At 37.2% G+C, this 21,704-nt stretch overlaps 1 long non-coding RNA gene across 1 annotated transcript; it reads right to left on the bottom strand.

Annotated features, from left to right (window-relative positions):
* Nucleotides 1-61: 61 nt before the first annotated feature.
* On the bottom strand, nt 62-7,575 carry LOC121071041. The gene is made up of 3 exons (XR_005820341.1): nt 7,088-7,575; nt 5,404-5,503; nt 62-129 (listed from the first exon to the last, which is right to left on the bottom strand). It is a non-coding gene; the product is annotated as an uncharacterized LOC121071041 (long non-coding RNA).
* Between the last annotated feature and the right edge of the window lie 14,129 nt (nt 7,576-21,704).

The raw sequence follows: 21,704 nt of genomic DNA, 5'->3' as shown, positions 1-21,704 counted from the left end.
TAGGATAACAGATTCCTACTGTCAACTAAGATATTCCTTACCTTCAGTGAGGTGTATTATTGTTTATTTTTTGATTTGAAGATGTTTGTCTTTCTTCCTTTGTCCCTTCCAGAAAAAGGTAAGTTCATGCTAAATATAGAAACCTTTGTTGTTGGTATTAGAAAATGATGAGGATAACTTAGAAGTAATTCTAGTGAATCAATGGCATTGTATCAGAGCAAAACCAGACTGAATTCTGAATCAGGCTACTTTGAACAAGTAAACACAGTATGTCAATCTGTAGCCCAGAGCTAAAGCAAATTTCTACCTCCTGAGTATCTTTGGCAGCTATCTTTGTGTTTGCTGCTCTCCAATCAGCATCAGCAAATGTAACCACTTAAACTTAATCCTACTGTCCAGATCAGTTATACGGATAAAAGGCAGTAGAGATCTGAGTCTTAATCCATGTGGGACACACTTAATGCTTCCCTCAGAGTGGACATGGTTTCACTTACCAGCATTGTCTGTTTTCTATTTCTTACACTAGCTCTTTATCTATTTCCGTGTCTCATAAAGAGTACTTGCAAGCTTCTATCTTAGGCAGGTATCAATTATGTGAAATTAAGCACAGGCTGTTGAAAATTCAAATGCTCGTAGCATATGTACTGTCATTTTCAACACTGTTGGTCTTGCTTTGAATTTCAGATGATGTGAAATAGGCAGCAGTTTTCATTCATACTTACAATACTGTTTACTTCTTACTTCTTTAGAAAAAAACAGAAGTCAGATTAGCTGCAAAGTACAAAAACTATTTGTCAGGGATTAGAGCTGTACGGAAGCTGTGAAAGTCCTGCATACAACCCTGCAGATGCTTATTAGCAAAAGCTGTATCTGTGACTAAAGCTGAAATCCAGAGTGCAGCAATTCTTAGTAAGCCATCTTGCTGGATGAAAGCTCCATGCGAAACAAGCAGGTGAGATTCAGGGTGGGAAAAGTTGTTCTTCTAGAAGGTGCTCCAGAGACTGGGTACACTAGTTATTTCATACATTACCAAGAAGAAAATTTTGATTAAGTGTTGGTCTGGTGTCTTACAAAAAAAACATAAATGTAGGGCTGTCTGTCTGCTTAAGTTGTTTTGAAAGGTGCAGGTCCACTGCAAGGCTTTTGTCTCACTGCCCGCTGTCTTCAGCTATTCCTAATTGGAGGATGCTGTTTTACCTCCACTTGTCAGAAAGGAGAACAGAAAACCAAAAACAGTACCTGGCATATGTGTACCTTCCCCTGTTTGATGGTCATTTAACTCACCTTCTTTCTTACTTATTGGTATTAACCATCAGAAGCTGAAATAACTAGCACTATTCTTTTCCTACACAGCATTTTAATGAGTTTATGATTGTGTAACTTTAGATCACATTTCTTAGGCATTCTATGAAGAACAATTCAAGATGGATATTGTATAAAGGTAGGTTTTGGCATAAGGTGTTCTTTTCCTTCCATTTTGTTCTGGAGATACCAAAATAAGCACAAACCTTTAAGTAGCATGAAAAAAAGAAAAAAGCTAAAGAAAAAAAAAGGAAGGTAAATTTATAATGGCTCTCTCTCATAAGTATTTGTTACCTTTAGCTAATTAAAAATCTCTGCAGAAATATTACATTAAGCAGCTCTGTTTTAGAGTGAGGAACAGAGGCAAAATTAATAAAATCACTTGCCCCCAGATGCCCAGCAACCTAGCAGAAGCTGTAGGAAAAAAAAAAAAAAAAAGAAAGGAGGTAAGTCTTTTTTAATCCCTTTCTCAGTCCGCCAAGAAAGACTACTTTTCCCCTTCTCCCTTCAAAATACTGCTCAAGTGTTTGAAACCCAAGATATGGAAAAAGTCCAACTGCTTTACATTTGGTCACCAGTTCAGCTTTGCAGTTCTAATTTTATCCCAGCAATTTTTGACCATCCAATTTTTGCACAGAAAGCACAGGACACTCAGTAGCAAATCCATGGCTTATATCAAAGTATTCACCTTACACCATATCTTGAAAATCTGATTCCTATAAAAGCAAAATCATTACAGAGATTCAAATGCTATGAGGCTAGAACCAAGAGCACACAGGGGTTGTTTTCAATAGAAGCATAAAAGAGTTTTAAGTCAATTTCAAAGTTCAGTACCCTCCAAGGGAGTGTAATGAAGGAAGTATATGCAGTAACTCTGCTTTGCCTCAGAATATTTTGTTAGTTTGCTGCTTCACTTTGGAGACTTTAGCCTTGCAGGTTCTAGATGGGTAAGTAACTGGAGTACAATATGGAAACACCTGAGAGGGTCACAGCTGATTAGACTAGAGTTCTGCCTTCCTAAATTTTCACCGGATACGCTTGGTTCTTACAGTCAATGAATAACACTTTTTAAAATGAATTAATTAGCCAACAAGGACAGGAAATAAGCTGAATTATAGACATACAGTTCACACATTCAGCTCATTCAGCTATGACAAGGTGGTTCTTTGTTTCTGATAACTTTCCTAAGCTTTTGTTCCAGCTTGTTCAAAGGCAGTAAAACAGGGGTGCTGCAGGTGGCAAGGGTGGTAGAGAAATAGTTTGAGTTTAAAATAAATGATTTTAAATCACTTTTGTCCAAAATTTTGTGGGAGGGGAAGGAAGAGAACTGGAGATTTTTACCAAGATGCTTTGAAGATATTTTGCTGTTTGAAATGTCAGAAGGAATTCCATTAGAGACACTATGAAGTAAAGGCATTTTAAAGTGATACAGACAACATAAAGAAGCGTAATTTATTGCAGACAGGTTAAAAAGCAGGCTACAGTTCAGTATATTGAAATTAATGAGAAATATTCCTTGTTTACTATGTATGCCACTGTGTACCAATAAACATGTTATTAGGAATTCTAGCAATTCATTGGCTTTTATTCGTAGTACTAACCTTAATAAATATAAAGCATTAAATTCCTTCAGTTAGGTGGTGATGCTAAGCTAACAGCCTAAAAATTTTATGAAATATTGCTTTGTGGGAAATTTGTCAGCACACACATAACTGTTATCCCTCTTTTTTAAATACTCTGCTAGTATTATTTTAACATGAAATAACTTTCTTATTAATCAGAAATTAAATGCCCATCAGAGATAGGTAATCTGAAATGTTATTGATTCACCTAGCTAAAATCAAACTCCATCCTTTCCAGTGGCTAAGAAATCTAATTACAATATTTTAAAAACATTCTAGTCAATTCAATTTTATAGTAGTGCTGAATTGCCTTTTACCTGGCAGTCAAGGTAACACAGCAGCTGTAGCTAAGAATTCTTTGCCAAGTTTAGTTAAGTTCTTCACAAAACAAAACAAAACCAAACCACCACTTTTAATCTCTGCTATTAGTATATATCGCCAGGAATACCTGTGGGGTATAAATATGTCATCTTTGAGCATGTCCACAAAAAATAGATAATGAAGCTGAGCTGCTCACGCAGCTATATCACAAAAAATGGTTCATTAATTGCTTGAGGAATAAACTGTATCTTGAAGGCAAGTTTCTTTTCCCTTGGTATGAATCAGTTATTGGATATATCCTTTTTATATTAAACATTTTTTTTTTGTCGTGCATTCACACTACTTTGTTCCATTTAAAGATGTGTTTAATATTGCAGGGAAAAAATGAAAAAAAAAAAAAAGTGGATTTAAGTTCACATTAGGAATTTAAATCTTCTTCTCCACAAGTTTAGTGACTCTGACTAATTATGGAACAAGTCAGTACAATGCAGACAGAAAGTTTGATTCATTTTCAATACACATATTTCCATCAAATCAAGAAGATTTTGAGATTACAGTTTGGATTCTTCTTAATACTTATTTTTTATTTTTATTTTTTAATTTAAAAATATCTTGAAAGAAAGAACATATCTCTTTATGTAACTTCAGTGGAAGTTGAACACAATCCTTAGAGACAATGCAATTAGTCACCTAAGCAGTGCTTAAGCACTACTTATATTAATTATTTGTTCTTAAATGCTGTTTGCATTCAAATTATTGTTCGATCTTATGAAATTGATCATGTTGTATATATACAGAAATAGTTACTTATTTATAAAATTAACTATGGAAATACTGAAAGCTTGCAAGATTTTATTCTTTCATAGTCTGATGAGAGTATTCCTGGCATGGACAGAAGATTTAAAACAAGAAAGAAAGAAAAAAAGCTCAAAAAGAAACTTAGCTGGATAAAAACTGGCTAAAAAGTACGGGAGCTGAACTAAATTTTGCCTGAAATCAAAGAAACTTTCAGACATCTATTTTAATCAGCCATCAGTCTTGGTGTTTTTTGGGGTGGAAAACCGTGATTAATGTTAAATGTGAGTTAGTATGAGAATCCTAAATTAGCATTCATCAGAAAACAGTAGTAGAATATGGGAAGACTCTTCTGGAAAGAATTAAACTGCTACTCTTCAGCAGCCCAATGAGAATATTATTTCTTATTTCTGAAGGATCCTGTGGACCACTTTTCATTGAAACAAAAACAGAGCAGGGAGGTTGTGGTTTAATTGAAGACTTCCTTAAAACTGTGGTCAAAATTTAAATTTAGGGGGCAACACTGATACTTTTTAAACGCAAAGGACACCGAAAATCACCTTTTTTCACATTTTGTGAGATACGTAGATATATATATACACATAAATAGGCACATGCACACAAATATATATCCCATATGTGGCTGTGCACTGACAAATGAAATAAGGAATACATGCTTATGAGAACTACATCTAGGGCTTTCTTCAAAATGAAACATTTTCAGAAAGCTGACATTGTGAGATGGTGGGGGTGAGGTTTGAGCAAACAGTATTGAGAGAGAAGTGCTTGCTGACAGGTTGACAAAAGTACATGTAGCCTTTTCTTTAAAAGGGGAGAGGTTAGGCACTATACCACCACAGCAGACAGGACCTTGGGGTATTACACAGCTATCCATTCGCAGCTTTCACAGTGATGAATGAGGTCTTAGCAGATGCTTTGCAGAGAACTGGAGAGAGAGAGAGAAGCAGAAAGGAGGAGATTTCTCATATATCTGCCCTTTTCCCCCCTTAGATTGTGTGAGGCAGGTGATTAAAAGATAAAGGTTTGGGACATCTAATGAAACCCATCTGCTCCTACTCTCTGCTGTCAAATGAGAGAAGCATTCAGAAACTTGAGGAACATGAAGAGTTGGTTTAATCAGAAGTTAGACTCAAGCAGAATTATTCTTGTAAAAGCTCAAGGGCTCCAAGGACAATACTGCTGTTCACAATGGAGTTTTAGATTTATGGATATAACTTACTTAACTGATGCTCAGACTTCAAAATAGCTTTAGTAACATTAAGCAAAATTAGGTATACAGTACATCATGATAGATTAGAGCATGAGGAAAAAAGAATAATAAAAATTGTCTCAAGATAGTTACCTGAAGGGGAACTAATTCAATAGTTCTCCTCTATGATGCTTCTTGAAGGTTCTTGCAAAGCATTTAATACTGGCTAAAACCATCTGGAACAGGTCTATTTCTGTTTGGTGATAATAAGCCTCATTCAGAAGATTATTAAGAATGAAATACATAAACATGTATTAACTCAAAATGTTTTTTTCCAAATCTTTCATAATAAACAGAAGAAAAACCTAACACTATAGTCTGGTATTATCAACCCCTTTGCCAGCTAGGATGAGACCTTTACAAAATGAACTATTGTTTTTTCTTGTGTGTGTTTTGTGTTTGTTTTTTTTTTTTCAAGAAAAAAAAAAAAACACATAAAAAGTATATAAAACACACTCTGGGGAAACTGAGAAGTTTAGTCTTTATATAGATCTGCTCCACAATAATGCAAAGTTCTAATTTCACTGGGCTGTGAACAGAAAATGATAAGCAACCTTTCAGGTGAAATGGCTGCTGTAGTCTGTTCATGTTCATGCATGAGTGCTAGTCCAGTGAGACTTGGCCATTTCCAACATCCCCAGTGAAAGGCTGCCTGGCACTGCAGCAGAGGTTTGTCTGTCTTTCACCTATTTTTATTGTATTGCTTTTTCAAATCATTGCTGGTATGTCAGCTACAGTCCAAAGAAATTCAGCAGTATTTTAAGATGTGCGCATTTGCAGTATTGAATCTATTTATGGAGACAGTATATAGTCATTCTCCCTAATCTTTCTCTGATTTTCTATGCAAATACTGCCAGGCTCACTCAAGGCCATAGGATTTAGTTACTCACTTGACTGAAAAGCATGTCAATGCAAATTCAGGCTGATAAACCAGCATGCAAATCTCAAGGGCTTCAGCAAGTTATAATTCAGCCACAGTATTAACAAAACAAGATAGCAATTATGCAAGGAATCAGCTGAAAGGTTATTTTTAATTTTAAATTTCTGCCTCCGTACAGCTGGGTGTTGGAAATAAAAAGCAACACGGGGCATGCTTCCCCATTAGCCAGGCCCTTGGAAAGCAGGCAACATACTGTACTGCACATTACTCTGTGTACTCTTCACAGTAAATTTATCAGTGTTAGCCCTGAAAGTAAATGGGTTTCTGGTGTGGTGGAACATTCATTTTAATATTAGTATATAAAATGCTTTTGACTTTGGAAACTGACGGGCAAACTAACGCTGACTGTAGAGAGGCAGGGCTGTGTGCAAAAGTGGGGACATTAAAAGGGCTTTGCTGGTAGCCACCAGTCCTCACTTCCAGGACTGCCTTGTTCTGAGCTCAGACCTCCTCCATGAATTCAGAATAGATGAATGCTCAACTTCACTATTCTGTACTGTTTAACTGCTTGTCTAATTTCCTTGTAGATGCTCTCTAACAGACTTATTACATTAAAGACCTTAAATACTACAATTTGCCTTAGGTAAGCTCCTCATTAGGAGCTACGCTGCAATCTCCCACTGCTTAAAGCTGATACTGTTCCCTCTGTAGTCAGTAGCCTCTGTGTGAGTCTCTATTAGAGTCTCTCTAAGTCCATAATGATACTGATGCTGAGGAGGTCGCTGTCAGGGCCCTCAAAGTACCCCCACAGGCCTTGCTGCTCCTGCCTGTCTCCCAGGACTCCCCCACCCTTCCCATGTTGCAGAACCCCATGTCAGCCCGCAGGGCCATCAGTACCTGCTTCAGCAAGGCCACGGCAGGGCCCATCTCCAGCTCCCCACGGCCCTGTCCTGCCCAGCCGAGGCCCCTGCTGAGCCAGGCCCACCTCTGAGCCCATGTCCTGGCCTGGCCCAGGCCTGGCACCAGGGAGGTGCCTGGTGCCTGCATCTGGGGCTGTCCTAGTGCCTCTGGCTGCCCTGATCCTGGATGGGGTGTTGGGAAGGGCCCTGGATGCCATTCCCTCTGCCTGGACGCCCTAGGAAATCCCCGTGGACCACAAGGGGCCATCAGCCCTCACAGCACCCTGTCAGCAGCCTGAACACACACTCAACATCTCTCTAAGTGAATTTTGGAAAGGGAGGGTTAAGGTTAAACACAGGGAGTGAGCTACATGTACCAATGAAGTATGAGCCAGTTCCCTGGCAAAGTTTTGGCCCAAGGCAGTGAGCACTCTCCCAAACATAACCTGGGCGTTAACCATTCCCAGCAGAGAGTTTGCATGTTTCCACCCTTTTCTGGGGCTGGAGAGCACATAATAAAATGGATATTAGCTCAACATGGACATTTTGGTTCTCAGGTCAGAGAAAAGTTCAAGTCACACTTAAGTTCCTATTGTAAATGCTGTCAAGATAAACTCTCAACTGATTTGGGCTTGATTCAATTTCCTGCACACCAGCTTGCTTAACAGCACTGGAGATAAACTGAGACATGAGCCCAAGTCCTGGCTGCCACCAGGGAAAGCTTTGAGATACTTTAGTTTTCTCCCATGTCAGTCAGTCCACATAAAAGTCTTGAAGATCCATGACACTTCTATGACAGTAGGTGAGCAATTGAATTAAGACCTTTATGCTTAAAAGAGCTACCTGTTCAACATCCTCCCCTTACTCACAGAGAGCCACTCAACACAGCAGCTTGTGAAAAATCTGACAGTTAATTTTATTTTGGGAAGGTGCATCACAAGGGTATAGTTCATTTTCTGTGATGATTTGGATATCTTAAGCTTAAATTTATTCAGCAAAGTACAAATACAATTGTATTAAAAGTTCACTGAGAAATAGAATTAGAAATAGGAGTTAGGGGAGAATGAGCTCAGCACTGCTCCCAGGGTGTGCAGTCTCCATTGGACATCTGGACATGTCTTAGCTCCCAGACAGAATTTTCAAGTATTGTTTTAATATAAAAAGTTCTAAAAGCTTGGGACATCATTCTCTAAGTCAACATCCCCCTGTAACATAATCTCAACTATAATCACTAAAAATGTTTTAAACAAATAAACAAACAAACAAAAAAAAAAAAAAGGGGGGGGGGAGAGAAAACACCCAACATGAAATAATAGCACCTGTTTTAAAATTAAGGGGATTTGTTGATGCATATTTTGACTACTGTTTTCAGTTCTCCTCCTGAATCAGAATGCATCTCGTCATATTTATATTATACCACAGGACACACATAAAAATCATTTTTCAACACACACGTGGAATCCCATTCAAATCTTTGTGAAATCTGTTAGAGACTTTTCTTAATTTTCTAGAAGAATTTGCATTGCATCTCTTGGGATGTAACGTTGCAGTGGATATCTTAATATTCAAATGGGGAGTGTCGCTATGCAGAAATAGTTAGCTTTGCTTTATCGGGGCAGCTTTGATTGTGTCTGTGTTCTATGTGAATTTCCATGTTTATGATTGCACATTTTAATTGCTATAAAGATGCCTGGACCCTAAGGCAGGCATTTCAAATTACATCAAAATAAATGAATGAATATTGGTAGTAATATTCATTGCTTCTGCTGGATACAGAAACTGGCAAAACACAGTCATTAGTGTAATCTGCATGTTTGAACAACATACCTTTAAACCCTTAGATAGGATGAAAATTGGCTTTCAAATGACAAAGCCTGGATTCAAAGTAATTTCATGAATTTGCCACAGCCAACGAGTATGAAGAGGAGGAGCAAAATAAAAGAGATGAAGTATAAACAGTGGGCCTTGAGGGCCTGATTAGTGTTACCAGCTCTTCACCTGTATTAGGCAGGACACTATCATGCTCTTCACAAGTGCCTTTCTTTAAGCTGTTTAAATAGTCTATGAACGGGTGCTTTTATTATTTGCTTCAGCTTCTCACAGTTAGTTCAATAGAATCAGTGAAACTAAACTGAAACTGCCACTTCTGAAAGCTTAGCATTGAAGCTTGGCATTGGTCTGTTCTCCAGCTACCTCAGCAGTTTGTACTTGCCATCTAGGTGTTTTTAGAAGTAGCAGAATAGAGGGGGAGGAAAAAAAAAAAAAAAAGGACAAAAAAAAAAGCTTTTGAGAACATACTGCCAGTGTGCCAGTGATCACAGATCAAAATATTTTGTAGTAAAGGCATTACTTATTTCTACTGTTCCCTCTCCCCTTTCCTGCTCCAGTATTTTTCATGATCCTATTACTGAAAGATGTTGATGACATTACATTCCTGATACTTACATCATTTATTTTGCAATGTTCATATCTTCTTTTTTTCTTTTTCTTTTGAAGGGAAAAATACTGAAACAATTTCCCTCCTATTTTGTTTGCTTTGTTTCCAAAGGGCAAATCAGTGTGTCTCTTTTCTATGTGTCTGGTCAGCATGCCACAGTTTTCATTTTTCTTCTGAAAATTCCAGCTGGCAATTTCAGACAGAAATTCTGCATCCTAGGACAACTGCTAATCCACAAGTGGTAGCATCAGGAGATTTCTTCCCCCTTTCCCTTTTGTTCATTTGGTGTTTTTCTTTCTGAGGTGTTTCTGCAAAAAATATTTTGCAAATTTGCTCTTCCAAAAACAAACAAATACCAAACACCAGACAAAATGCTGGGCACAGAATTAACAGGTTCTGAGCAGGCATACCTTGGTGTGCAGATGTGAGAGCAGATCAGGAGGTGGAAATGGAAAAATTAGAATGTTTGCATTTAAGTTAGACCATGTATCTAAAGGATTGTCATACCTAACTATCACAGAGCCAATGTTCATAAAATGTAAAAGCATTACTTCGGTGTCAGACCTTGGCAGGGCTATGAGGAAATGGTATAATCTTGTTTTCCATTTATGCTGGCTACCTGACATTTCTGTTTCAGTTTGGCATGCAGTAATCATTAAAAGAGCCTGGCACTTCACAAAATTTGGTAAGCAAATGAGGGCTTAGGGGATTTGGGGGGGATTTTTTCCACTTTTTTTTTTTTTTTTTTTTTTTTTTTTTGGTGGGGTGGAGAGGTATATAAACCTGCTATCAACTGTGACTGAGAAATTACAATTGCATGCCTACACCTAAAGATTTTTTTTTGACCTATAACTTCTAAATTATTTTAAATTCATACTGTGCACATGTATATGTGCATACATTCATGCATACTTTTGATGTCACATATGTACGTACTCTAGTTAGGACAAAATTATGAGCCTTTATTTATGGACTTGAGTGGGATTGTGGGAGTTAAGACTTGCCCTTTAGTTCTGTATAGGAAGTAGTAGTGGGACACAAAAACAGAGGCAAAGCTCTCCCATTAGGCTACCTATGAAAGCAGTGAAAATATAGGTGAGGGACAATTGATGGTCAAAGCATTTTATTACCTTTGCTTGAAACTAACCTGGGTTCAAGGAACTTAGTATCACATTCCTAAAATAACTGAGAAAGTACTGCCTAGATAGAATTTGATTGTCTATGCCTTAGCAGCAGGATTCTGAACTCCCTCTCACATACGCACAGACTAATTTTAAGCCTATGGGTGTCTAGCTTTTGTCTGAAGTTATCCAGGTGTCAAAGGCATTATTTCTATTTTTAGGAAAAAATACCTCCTTTGGAACAGGACTAAGCTACTCCTCAAAATGGACAAATTAAGTGTTTTGCCAAGTAAGGCATTTCATGATCAGCTAAGGATAACTAATTCACAAAAGATCTATCTCTATATTATAACTGCATCTACCATTGCTGGAGAAAGATAATACTTTCCCTTTCCTTCTCTTATTGCTTTGGTACAGTAGTGCACTGGTTATAGATACCACACAAAAAATCACAAACCACAGAATGGCTGAGATGGGAAGAGATCTCGGGAGACTGTCTTGTATAATTCCACTGCTCAAAGAAGGTCATTAGAGGCTACATCCAGCTGAATTTTGAATATATCCAAGGAGGAGACTCCGCAACATTGGGTAACCTGTTTCAGAGTTTGACCACCCTCACAGTGAAAAAAAAATAAAAAGTCAAAAAGTTGAAATATCATCGTTCAAACAGTGAACAACTCTGTCTCTTTCAGCTTCTCCTCATATGACAAATGCTTCAGTACCCTGGTCAGCCTTATGGGCCTTGACTGGAATCTCTCCAGTATGTCTGTGACCTTAAAAAATATTCTAGACGTAGAGTTCTCCATGATTTAAAATAAAATTAAAAAAAAAAAAAAAAAAAAGAGAGAGAGAGATTGAGAGATTTACAGAATCAAATCCATCCTCTTATATTTATTTTATTTTAAGTAATTTGAATCATATACAGCTAAACAGTCGTTTGTTTCTTTTTGCGCAAGTTGCAGGTGTTCAGGATATTTCAAGATTTGGCCTGTTTGCCATGTTGTCAGCCAGAAGGGAAATAAAATGGTTCTATGTTGAACCTTCTCTGTCTCTTTTTTTTTTTTTCTTTCTACTTATATATAGTTAAACAATGGAAAGAAACAGTAAACAGCTGTCTGATAAGAAGTGCATCCTTTCCAGGTTTATAATGGAAAAGCTGTTTCTCAACAAAAGCTTAGGCTTAGTTGTACTAACTGGCATTTTAGCATCAAGCATTATATTCATGCACTTCAAAAAAAAAAAAAAAAAAGGAGAAAATACTGCAGGATCTCCACTGTGAACAAATGGGCAAGGTTTCACCTGGTTTACCTCTTCCTCAGAAAACTGCCCCTTACATTGCTATGACCTTTAAACCCAAAATGAATTATGTCCCATCCATAAAGCTTTGAGTTTGACTATGTCTGGAATATCCTCTGTTTGCACTATCAGTACCTGCTCAATTATATAATTAAGGGCTTAGTTCATTATTAAGAATTTCATTGTTCTGTTGAGTGTTTTTGCAAAAATCTGAACTTAAGAATCGATTTTAACCCTCAGGGGTTGGAGGTGCAAAAACATTCAGCTTTTTGCGTCTTGATAATAATAAACTTTCACCCTGACGGAATAGGTATCATCTGAGAGCCTCAATGCTCACTTGGACAAAAGCATCTGTTTTAAAAAACAGCTAACAGTATCTCCCACCTCCAGCCTTCCCTGTTCCCAAATGATAAAATGTAATCACTTACGAAGAGAAAATCAATTTCTTGAAATGACTTCTAAATTAAATTAAAGTTGGTGAGAAATTTGATATCAAGAATTCTAGAGACTAAAGTCATCACTGAACAAAATCAATACAGGGTCTCCTAATTCAAGCTTCTCTACCTATTTACCTCAGCCCTAATCTGGAAGAGACATTCTTGGGTCAAGATATGTCACATTCATTCCCTGGCCTCTCAAGTAAGACTTGTCAAAATGGTGCCAAATCTTATCAAAGTGTATATTCATATACCTAGGAACTGGAAAATGCAGTGAGCTGAGCAACTTATTTTATATAGATCATTAAATAGCTGTCAGAAAGTAACACCCTAGGGCCACTACAACCCTCAACCGGAAGTAGAACAGCGACCTGTGATAGGTAATAAAAAGCTCCATATTCCATTATTACCAGAGTGAATTACTTTTATCTTTATTCCAACTCTTTTTAGCTGTCACTAAATTTCTAAAATGTACTGTGAGTTCTGAGAGTCTGTTTTTCTTTTGGATTAGCACCTTAAAGTATTTGAGGAAAGGTAATAGATAGCCTTTATTCTGAAAAGATGAATGAGATAAGATTTATATAAAGGACTCAGGATGGATTTTTGTTGTCTTCCTATGTTTTGATTCTACGATCTGGCAGAGGATGTTTTGGCTGACATAAGTTGTTTTTTACTTGGCTAATTTTGGTGGGAAAGTCATGCAATTCTACTCTAAAAACTGTATAAAGTAGTCAAGGCAAGTAGAATAGGACATAAGAGAAGGGCTTTAAAAATATTAGGGAAAATCTTGGTATTATACTAAGAAATCATGAGCAAGTACCCTTTATACATATAAAGCAAATCTACCTTTTGTTCAGTTTGTCCAGACACATTATGTATGTGATGTAGAATTCCCCCATGCCTGAATTCAGACGTCTAATCACCAGCTATGTTGTTGTCCTTGCAATGGAGTTCTCTTGGACATTCATGAACCAATGAATGGAAAAAACAGTAGTCAAGGAAAACAGTTTTGGGAAAGAAACAAACAAACATAAACATATAAACTGACTGAAATGATTCCATTTCATGGAAATGGCAGGCCAGAGAGAAAAGAAACTGATATATCTTCTTGCCACAATAGAAACATGTACAAATGAATTCATAGAGTTTTTTATTTTATTGTTCATGTCCTTCTCATTTAAATTTTAATAACACTTATGTTGTTCTGCAGAAATAAAAGAAACACTAAAGTATCAGACAGAATCACAGAATCATAGAATCATCTAGGTTGGAAGAGACCTCCAAGATCACCTAGTCCAACCTCTGACCTAACACTAACAAGTCCTCTGCTAAACCATATCACTAAGCTCTCTATATAAATGTCTTTTAAAGACCCATAGGGATGGTGAGTCAACCACTTCCCTAGGCAAAACTGGCAAGACTGTATGGTTCATGTTTGCTTGATAATAAAAGATTAAATATCCAGAGTAGTTTGCTGCTCCTAGTATTTGTACCTATTTGTACCTTGGGGGGGGGGGGGGGGGGGGGGGGGGGGGGGGAGTGGGAGAGTCTTTTCTAGGGAATCTCTTCTAGGAGCAAAATAATTGAAAACATCTCTGAATCTTTTCTTCATCTCATGTTTCCTGAACTACCACAGACTTACAGACTTGGTCAATATTAAACCATCTTGAGGATCTCATCAGTACATTTGAATCTTGCAGTATTGATTTCATGGATGTGTTTTCTTCAAACAAACCTACTGGCCTGATTCCTAATTATATAACTTCTTTGATACTCATCTTTTAAATGATTCCTCAATGTGTAGGCTATGAGATAGAAGTAAGAAAAAACTACTAAAGTAATTACCTGTATATTTAAACATTAACAAATCATTAAATAATGCTTGTTTGCAATTGCTGTTTCTCAATTGGTAGAACATACATTAAGCCATGTGAAGCATGTGGGCTGCTGTTTCCAAGGAAACAGTATCTGAATAAAGAAATTGAAGAATTTGGACACACCAGTCTGCAAAATGAGTATACCAGGAAATCAAGTCTTGTTTGCCTTTATGGGTTGAAGGAAAATTAATCATGGGAGCATTCAGTGATGGACTCTCTCTGCAATGGCAAATGTTACTTGACTGAGATTAGACATAAAATTAATTTAAAAAGCAAAACAAACAAACAAAAATGAAACCAAACTAAACCGAACAACAATCAAACAAACAGAAAACAACCTAGACTGGAATTTGATTTGTTGTCCCTGCACCTGAGTGACATAAAGATACATTGGTACAAGTCTCCTTGTAACCTGTCAGAAGTGGACATTAGGTTAGAAGAATAGGGGATGAGAAAAATTATAAGACCAAAATCCACGATGTTCATTGGCACTGAATTACCCTGTCACATGGGGATCACTCATATTATTCATGGTAGAGTACTGACTAGCCTGAGTAAGGGTGGTGGAATCTGGGGCCCTTAGCAGGGGAGCACTTACACCTGTTTAGCATTCCTGCTGTCTCACAAGAAAGTGGATTGAAAATGCCGAGAAGCTCTAGTGGGAGTTGTATCATGTGGGAGTTGATATGTGTTGACATTCGTGTTCTTTCTCACCCACCTGGATGACTGGGAGGATATAGTATCTTGGACGATATTGCCAGCTCTGAGTCCTAAAGGGAGCCCAGTGGAGCAAGGTTGTGAGGCGTCTTGTGTTTGCATGTAAAACAACTTTAAAGGCTAACAGTGGAATCCAAGCTCTTTCCCTAAACATTCTCATCTTCATTCTGGATCCTAGTATTTTTCCAGCAGGTAACTCCATTAAACATAGATTTCCTAAATCAGAAGTGGCTCCTCTCCAGACTTTTCAGCTGTGGTTCAGGAAAGCATGTCTATAATTTTTGGTAGCTCTCATCTCAGTTGGGCTTTGGGTCAGTTAAGATATCTGTGTGCTACTGTCAGCACCACTGAGAATCCTTCACAGTCCAGGATGACAACAGCATAGTCTAATGAACATTATCCCAAGCTGAGTTTATAATGCTGATGAAAACCATGCTAACTTCTGTAGTGTCCACACTGATTTAGTTGATAACAAAAAATAAATAAATTAATTAATTAATCAATACATTAGGTTAAAAACAGCAGAGAGTGAGTGGATATAGTTAACATGGGACTTTGGTTGTCTTCATATGGGCAGCTCGTCCAAAACTACCTACAAAAGTAATTGGTACCAGTAATTGGTACCAGTAATTGGTACCAGTGACTGAAGGTCTTGTCTGGGCCATCATCATTGCCGTGATACAATCCTGAAAGCAACAGAAACATTTTCTGAACAGTTCAACCTTCACAAGAGATTTCAAGTTCACTTTAGCTTCTGGTGCAAAACTATTTCCTGGGGTCAGAAAAAGTCTTTGTAATACAAAGAAAATACTATAATCTTCACAATAATAAATTTAAAAGCTATAAGTGTCAGAAAGAGACAATTTGGATTGATGTGATGAACATACCTGATGGATCCTGATGATGTGTTAAATATGCAGAACTCACTGCTTTCACTGAAAGTTGCAAATATTAACTCAGAAAATTAGACTTTTCTGCTGCTGGGCTTAGTTCTAAATGGGACTTTTTACTTGAATGTTTATGAGGCAAGCAACGATAGTTACTTTACTAAACAAGACTAAAATGATTGTGGCCAAAGACCTATTGACTGTGGCTTTAAAAAATAACATATTAATAGTTTTAAGAATTATCTAACATTAAAATCTATTCTACTTTACTTCTTAGAAACCTAATATTTCCCTATAGTAAGTTGGACAAAGAGGGCTCAAAGGAATCAAAAGCAAAGAGGATCAAGGGTTAATCTAGACCTAGAAAATAGGTAGTGAAATATGTGAAATATGTGAACCTGTAGAAGGTAAATTCATAGCACACTACTAAAAAAAAAAGAAAAAAAAAAAGTCTTTTTCATGAATGAGAAGAAACAAATTGCAAATTTTCAACCTGTGGTAACTCTCATGACAATGGAACTATACTGATTCACTTTGGGGGTGAGGGGACTGATAAGCATCTGTAATTTTTGTTTTCAGTTTCTCTCAAGAGCAACTGCTATGTATATAGGGGATATATCATTTAGGAACAATATGGTGATGAATTCTTTTTCTACTTACACATAATAATAATAACAATAAAATGGCTGAACCTGTTTTTTTCCAACTTCCTTAAACAAGTGCTTTCTTCATCTTCCTGCTTATATAAGAATGAACATATGATTTTCCTAGAGATCTGACAGAACACAGAAGTGAATTCAATTCCTACTAGTGCTTGTAGCTTATTAAGTTCTTTAGAATTTAGAATGTATTTTACATGTCAATCAAATAAAATAATTCCCAAGTTTAAAAATACATTTTCGACCCTTTCAACTTTTTCCCATGCAATATTGAGAAGTTAGCTACCTTTTTATATTGCCACAGAACAAGGGAGTACTCTTTTAAGACTTTCATCTGTTTATTTTGGTTGTTTTTAGTTTTGTAGTAGTAGTTGTTTGTTTTCTTGCTTGTTTGTTTTTAACTTGCTACTTAATACTGCTTTTAAAACTGAATTTTGAATCAGTGAATGGTTTGTATAAACTTGTTCCATAAACCACATATCTTAAGGACAGGAAAAAATATACTAATGATGACTGTGAAAGACAGGAATTTGGAATAATATTTTTTGACATTTTTAGGAGAATATTTTCAACATTACATAGTTTGGGAATTGAGGGCACCACTAAACAAAGACTGTGAATATGGGCTTCAAAGAGATGCTTTCTGGAGTATAAATAAAATAAATAAATAAAATTGTCTGTTGAAAAGATTCCATTGTTCTCATTTCTGATACTCTTAAAGTCCTGGGTTTAGAATAATCTAGTTAGGCCAGCCATGCAAGGTATAACATCAGCTTTTCATGGGTATTACTCTGACTCATGCATACTGCACTGAAGGTCATTATGAGACTTCAAGGCTTCAAGAAACTTCCACTTTTCTTAAGATGACAATCTACTGCTTTGTCCACTTTTAACCACAACTGCTTTCATTCTCTTTTCAAGCTTACGTTTTTTAGCTGAAGAACTCTCCTTGAACTCTGAAAACCATTTAATTCTACATAGAGGTAGAAGAATAGAGTTTTGATATTTGGAGGAACTGAATGTTGAAGAGGGTTGAATAGACAGAAGGGTTTCAGGTATGTTAAGAAGTGTAGAAGCTCTTTTGACAGGAGGAACGTGAACAGAAACAAACTAGCTGCATCTTACTCATAATGGTTAAAAAATAAACCAAACCTAAAAAGCCCGTAAAGAATTATTTAAATCATCAGTTAAAAGAAAAACAGATGCTGCACAAGAGCAGCTGACACAGTCTGCAAAATTGGATGGCTAATTCTCAGTGTGTCCTTAAAAGTGAGGAGGGAAATTAATGACGTTCTTGTTACAATTGCATCATCATCATCATCATCATCATCATATGTACACGTACCTGGCATTTGTGATGCTAAGTTGTGAAATTGGTGCAATACTTGTTAATCCTTCCACAACCATGGTGGGAGCCTGCAAAATAAGGTAATAAATGTTTGGAATCAAAATAACAACCCAGTTATATCAGGTATCTCAGAGACTTGTTGGAAGGAAGATAGGATGCTGTGTCATCAGGTTTCCAGCTTCATAGGAAAGCTAGAGTAGGAGGAAGAGTGACAGTGTGTGAGGAGTAACATGAAGTTTAAACAACATTAAAGTGTTAAGATAAAAAAGGAAAATCATTAGTCCTTTTAGGTGGAAATTCTGTGTAATTGGTAAAAATGTGGAGCTAGCATGGAACTATATCCTGATCAGAACAATGGTAGTGAGTTCTATGTTTGGGAGAGGTACTAAATGTGAGATTCTTATTACCTATCTAGGAATCTGATAAGTGCCTGAATAGGCTGCGGTGCAAATATAAACGTTTTAGAAATGACGAATGATTTATTTTTTTTTTTGAGCAGAGTCTTAGGACACACAGGAAAAGATTATGTTCTGAATTTGGTCTTAAGCAGTGCAAGAAAACCCATTTTGTGAGGTATTATTTGGAGATATGACCTGTAGTAGTAACCGTGAAAAAAATGAGATTTAAGAGGAGGAGAAAATGTGTAAAAAAAATAAAATAAAAATAATATCCAGAATGTGATTTTTCAATTTCAAGAGAGGAAGAAAACTTTACAAAGCAATTAGTAAATCCTGGGGAAAAAATAAAAAAGAGAGAGAGAAGAAACCACCAGACATCTTGAACACTACCTAGAAAAGGTTTCACTGGAAGTCCAATTAAAATGAATGTCAAATTAAAAAAAAAAAGCAAAATAACTAAAAGACCTCAAAATGCTACATTAGGACAGCAGTCCAGAAGGAAAGTTAAGAAGATTATCACAAAGAAAAGGTCAATATATAAGAAATGAAAATCATTCCAATTATGAAGAACTGCAGAGTCAAGAAAAAAAAAACGGAACTCATACGTAAGCAGGAAATAAAGAAAACTCAACCAGAATTTGAAGAGTACCTGGCAAAATATGCTCATACCTCATACTGATAGTAAAACTTTCTCTAAGCATATCAAAAGCATGAGGTCTGATGAGACCACATGGAGGCAAAATTGTGAAAAAGCGATCAGTTATGGTAAGACCATAGCAGATAAGCTCAATGAATTGTTTGAGATGGTCTTCACCACTAAAGGCATTGGACACATGCCCCAGTAACACATAGGTCAGAGAAATTTAAAAATTTCTGAGCAATGAACAGGATATATTTGAAAAAAATAGATGTTCATCAGTCACCAGGATCAGATGATATTTCACCAAGTGTTCAAGGCCATGTAGGATGGGGCTTTGGGCAACATGGTCTAGTGGAAGGTATTCTACTCATGTCATGTGGTTGAGCTAAAGTCCCTTCCAACACAAGCTGTCCTATGATTCTATGAGCTCTTGATTCTATGATGCTATGATTCTATGATTCTGTGGTTATGAGAACACTGTTGCTTACAGGACAGGCAGGTTGTCAAGGTGATTCCTGTCTGTGGAAAGAGATCTAGCTAAGTTCATGGCTATTAGAGAGCAATAGTTCCAACTTTATCCCTGATAGGATGGTCACGTTGTAATAAAAATAAAAACAAAAAAATCTTGAACACATGATACATGCAGTTTGTTGGGAAAGATTCAGTATATCTTCAGCCTGGAGATGATAAGACTGAGGGGGGACCTCATTGTGGCCTACATCTTCCTCACGAGGGGGAGTGGAGGGGCAGGTGCTGATCGTCATGCTCTCTGGTGACCAGTGATAGACCTGAGGAAAGGACTGAATCTGTGATGGACAGTTCAGGCTGGATATCAGGAAAAGTTCTTCACTGAGACTGGTAGTTCAGGCACTGGAACAGGCTTCAAGGGAAGTGGTCACAGCACCGGGCCTGACAGTATTCAAGAAGCATTTGGACAACACTCAGACCACATGGTCTGATTTTTGGGTGGTCCTTTGGGGACCAAGGAGTTGGATTCGATGATTCTTGTGGGTCCCCTTCCAAACTCGGAATATTCTATGATTCTATAATATCTTCTGTAAAGAGAAATCCTCTCTCTCTCACCTGCTGCAGTTATTTAAGAATTCCAATAACATAGGTTCTAATAAAATAAAGTAGGTCCAATGTGTTTCTATTTTCAAAAAGCCTTTGATCTCACCAAAGTTGTTAAGAAAAAACAAAACAAACAAACAAAAAATTACTGTATTGACATAGGATTAGTAAAAGTTGTTTTATGCACTGAAGGGTTGGTGAAGTGTAGAAAGAAAAGGACAGGATTTAACCGTTACTTTTTAGGGTGGAGAAGAACATATGATGGGCCCGATAGTGTAGCTCCTGGGACCAGTTTTATTCATTACCTGCATTAGCACCATGAGACGAAAAGGACAATGACTGATCATTTGAGGGATCTCTGTGAAGTGTCCTGTCATTATTGCTTTCCACGTTCATTGCTACCGCTGCACTTTTCACTTCCATCAACAAATACAACTTCTCAGAAAGCCATGGTGCTAAGAGGTACGGAAATACTGTAAAAGAGAAGTCTGTGCTGGGAACTCATACGTAGTTTTTCAGCACCAAGAAATTCAAAGTAGGATGGATAAGCCCTAAAATAAAGATAGCCATAGGCAACAATCTTGCATCAACAAAGGAAACTGAATGACTGAATTACATTTTTCCATGTCCTACTTTTACAGTTCCAGCTTTCTAAAATAGCTACAGACTCAAATGGTTGTTCCAAATGCAGCTTCTAATGCTTTCTGTGGCTCCTTGACTACTGACAGGATTGCCATTTTTTCTGCTTGGGTTTTCTCACAAAGTACTGTACAGCTATGTTTTGCTGTGTATGCAAGTTATATTGACAGTTCCAGAAAAATTGGGCTTAATGTACATTTACTGATGAAATGATATACCCTTGTTCAGGCTTTCAGACCTCTGGCAACCCACAAAGAAAAGTAGCTTTAATTAAGATGACAACAGTCCAGGAATCTTAGAAAATTATGAAATCAGTTTTTAGCTGGACCAACTTTAGAAGTGAAAATAGATTTGATGAGGTTTGGTATAGATTGCTGTAACCATTTAATACAGTGAGTTCTACTATGATTTTGTTGCAAACCTTCATTTGGAGTGCCAACTTCTTGAAATAAAACAAGAATTGAACTTAAGCCACGGTAGTCCTGTTGGTTACCTATTGTCCTTGTGTGTGAATCATTCTAATACATGCCAAAGTATAACTTCTTTCTCTTCTTTGTTTTACCTTTTCTTTTTATGCATGGACATACAGATGGAAGACAATCCCATACAAAATGGCCCAGTCCCTTGTTGTTGTTCAGAAAACTATCATCATTATGATGAGATAACAAGTTGTGAATGTTGAACCATGCTGCATATGGCCAAGAAGTCCAAACAGCATCTTGGCTTGTATCAGAAACAGTGGGGCCAGGGAGGCCATAGCAGGATAGGGAAGTGCTTGTCCCCTGTAATCAGCTCTGGTGAGGCCACCACCTCAATACTGTGTTCAGGCTAGGGACCTTCAACTATGGAAAAGAGATTGATGGCAGGAGCTGTCCAAAGAAGGGCAATGAAGCTGGTGAAGGGTCTAGAGAATATGTGTTATAAGGAGTGGTTGAGAGAAAGGGATTTTTGAGCCTAGAGAAAAGGAGGCTCAAGGGAGACCTTATCTCTCTCAACAACTACCTCAAAGGAGGTTGTAGTGGGGTGGGGTTGGTCTCTTCTCCCAAGCAACAAGTGACAGGACAAGAGGAAATGGCTTCAAGTTTCAC

Source organism: Cygnus olor, chromosome 5 (assembly GCF_009769625.2).
Source record: "Cygnus olor isolate bCygOlo1 chromosome 5, bCygOlo1.pri.v2, whole genome shotgun sequence".
Classification (NCBI taxonomy): domain Eukaryota; kingdom Metazoa; phylum Chordata; class Aves; order Anseriformes; family Anatidae; genus Cygnus; species Cygnus olor.
Note: the sequence above shows the minus strand (reverse complement) of the source record. Positions and strands in the feature narration are given on the sequence as shown.